Source organism: Lathyrus oleraceus, chromosome 3, assembly GCF_024323335.1.
Source record: "Lathyrus oleraceus cultivar Zhongwan6 chromosome 3, CAAS_Psat_ZW6_1.0, whole genome shotgun sequence".
Taxonomy (NCBI): Eukaryota; Viridiplantae; Streptophyta; class Magnoliopsida; order Fabales; family Fabaceae; genus Lathyrus; species Lathyrus oleraceus.
Window position 1 is genome coordinate 478,847,394 of NC_066581.1, and position 4,136 is coordinate 478,851,529.

The window sequence follows — 4,136 nt, forward strand, 5'->3', positions numbered from 1 at the left end:
GGCTGCAGCTATTGTTACAAGCCTTAGCAAGCCAAGGCGCGCCCCATTCAGAAAACAGGAGACGACTATGGCATGGATATAGCCATAACCCAAAATTCTGCACTTGTTTCCTTTTTCATCAATCTAACGACTTCCACAACATGTTTACTCAATCCAAAACTTATAGAAAATATAATCGGTATGAAATTACAAAAAACAACACATCATGTCATTACTTAAACATCTATTTAACATCACCAATTCATCATAATCCATCATCATTTAATCAATGCATGACAACAATATTAAACAATTGATTCATGAGAAGTAAACATCAAAATTATGTAAATTTAATAAACCATTTTTGACACGAGAGAGATTCATAACCTAAGGTCTATGAATCATCATCTCATAGGGAAGTTTACATGGAAATTCATATAATTCATGATTTAAGAGAAAACCCCACCATCCTAAATGCTAAAACATTAAATTATATAGCAATCCCCCTCTTACCTCGTTAGTGCCGAATTTCTTCGCGAAGCTCTTAGCAACGGTGAAATTTTTCCCTTGCACAAACTCTACGACAACCTATGTGAATTTGAGAGTTTTTCTCTTATATTTTTTGGAGAAGAAGGTTTTTGGAGAAGAAGAGAGTATTTCTTTAGGAATTTTGTGACGGTTAAGGTTTTCTCTCCTAATACTTGTTTATCTTCTTTTTTTTTCCTCACCATTTTTTATATATTTCTCTACATTTTCTCTCTTCCCGTTATTTCTAAAATTTCTAATTTACAAACAAAATCCTAATAATTACTATTAATGATGATAATAATAATAATAATAATTAGAAGAAGAAGAAGAATGATATCCATAATAATAATAATAATAATAATAATAATAATAATAAAGATGATAAAATCATAAAAATATAATAAAAATTAAATAATGATAGTAATAATATCTTAATTATTTTTGGAACGTTATAACTCTCCCCCACTTATTGAATTTTCGTCCTAGAAAATACACCAAAAATAAACAAGTCCGGATAAGAGATCCTTTATTTGACTTCCTAGCTCCCAGGTCACGCTACCGCTAAGATACTCTCATGTTCTATCTTCAATTTCTAACAAACTAAGCAAGAATACACAAGCTTCACAACATCCTTCTTCATGTCTGACCAGAAGAATATTCTTTTAAATGGTTTGATACATCTTTGTACATCCCGGATGAATATTCAAATTATTCATATGACCTTATTCTAAAATTATTTTTCTTAAGTCCTAATATATCTGGTATACAAATTCAATCCTGAAATCTTATAATATCATCATCACCTACATTAAAATCCACTTCTTTTCTTTGACTTATCAGTGTCAACTGATCTAATAAGTGTAAATCCAACTTTTGGCCTCCTTTAATTCTTTCTAACACTTTGTGAGTTACCTTAAACATACCCAATTTCATACCTTTTAGTTTTAACTCACACACCAAACTTAAATCTCTTAACTGCTCAATTAAATTTGTTTCCTTGATCATCAGAGCAGATATATAGAACAACTTCCTACTCAAAGCATATCCGACTATATTAGCTTTACCTGGATCAGGGTCGGTCCAATCAATTCGGGGACCCTGTTTTAATTTTAAAAATAAGCCTAAAAAAAGGAATTTATACCGAATTTTAAAAAAAACAATATAAAATAGTTCTTAAAAAATAAATTATTTTTTACACCTATTTTAAAAAAGAGGTGTAAAATAAACTTTGAAAACAAATAGCTTTTACACCTATTTTTAAAATAGTTGGTGTAAAATGTATTCTTTAGATACTAAAAAAAATAAGTGGGCCCCCTTAAATTTGGGCCCCTGTTCTACAACACGTGTTACACCGATAAATGGTCGACCCTGCTTGAATGATAACTTAATTACAATCATAATCCTTTAAAAACTCCAGTCGTTTTCTCTGTCTCATGTTCAATTCCTTCTTATCGAACAAATACTTTAAACTATTGTGATCACTGAAAACTTCAAATATTGATCCATAAAGATAGTGCCTCCAAATCTTAAGCATAAAAAACACTGCCGCTAATCCTAAATCATAGATAGGATAATTCTTTTCATGAGTATTTAGTTGTCTAAAAGCATAAGTTACAACTTGACATTTCTGCATAAGCACACCACATAGACCTAACTTAGATGCATTATAATACACCACCAAATATTCTCTCGAACTTGGAAAAATTAAGACTAGAGCTGACACCAATCTCTTCTTAAGATATTTAAAACTCTCTTCACACTGAGCCTTCCACAAAAAAGTTTGTCCTTTCCGGGTTAACTTGGTTAAAGGCAGTGCTAACCTTGAGAAAACTTCTATGAATCTTTTATAATAACCAACTAATCCCATAAAATTCTGAATTTCCCATTGTAATACTGCATCTTCCTTAGACCGATCCATTGTTATCCCACCACTGGAAATTACATGTCCGAAGAAACTAACTTCTTTCAACCAACTCGCACTCCGACAACTTAGATTACAACTTCTTGTATTTCAAGGTTTACAATACTATTCTCTGATGATCTGCATACTCTTCTTTCTACTTATAATATACCAAAACATCATCTATAAACACTACGACAAACAAATCCAAATAGGGATTGGAAATCCTTTTCATATACTCCATGAACACTTCTTTCACATTAGTCACACCAAAAATAATGAATGAATATTAATAATGATCATAACGAGTCTTGAACGATGTCTTAGGGATATCTTCCGACTTCACTAGAATCCGGTGGTAACCTGATTTCAAATTCATCTTACTAAGCATGCAAGCTTCCACCAACTAATATATAAGATCATCAATTCTAGGAAGAGGATGTCTATTTTTAATAGTAACCTTATTTAACTGTTGATAATCCATGCACAATCTCAAGGAAATACGCTAAGTCATACAAATTTCTTCTTCAATAGCTCTTCTAGATGCTTCTTAAGCTCCCAAAATTCTGAGCACCTTGAAAAGCTCGAGCCTGTGAGCAACCATTTCTTCCTGCATAACCAGAAATAAAAACTAGTTGTAAATAGTGATTAAGGGAGTGCAGTAATAACAATGTTACCACACATGTGGTATACAAGGGTAAAATAATTTCTTAACTCCTAAGGCTGAATGGACCGACCTACTCTGATACCAACTAAGTAACACCATAAACCTATGGTAAAAATATTATTTCTTTATCACACAATGAATCATATAAGAATATGAGACAAGGGTGTCACACCAACATGGTGCTTGTATTTTTATTCTAAATAGAAATTGAAATTCAAAACATAACCATAAAGTAAGATTATTTGGTTTAAGACAAAGTAGGTAACATAGACAAACAATCCTAACCCCAATGTTATAATATTAGAGCTATTATTCCAAAATAAAATAATAGACGACTTAAGGTCTTTCAAGATATAAAGTAAAAGAAAGCAGACAAAGTGACCATCTACACCGTCTTAAATAAACAAACAACAACAATCACTCATCGATCTAGACCTGAGAATAATCTGCACGGGGTTTCACATAGAGGGACACAGAAAATTTAAGGGGTAAGAATACATTTTAAAATTACATGGTATAATAACAACTAGGATAACATTTAATATACATGCACATCATTCACAATTAATCACACTCACACAATATCATGAAACATATACAACAATAATTATATAATGCTCGTCTCTTCTACTCCCATGCATGTGTACCATCACCAAATTCATAGTTATTTTACTGAAATCCTAATACACCGAACCAAAGTCCTACAACATTGGACCAAAGTCCTAACACCGGACTGAAGTCCTAACCTAACTCTGAAATATGTCATGGATGATGCTTCAAACAAAATTAATCTTCCATCCGAACTTCCAAACCAAAATTTAACACTGACTGTTAAGGCTAACATCAACACTTTTAAACCTAAACATAATCAACATTGGTTCTTATCGAACCTAAACATAATCAACATTGGTTATTATCAAACCTAAACATAATTAACACCGATACTGATTGAACCTAAACATAATCAACACCGGTTTTTATCTAACCTAAACATAATTGACACATGTTCTTATCGATCCTAAACATAATCAACATTGGTTCTTATGAAACCTAATCATAATA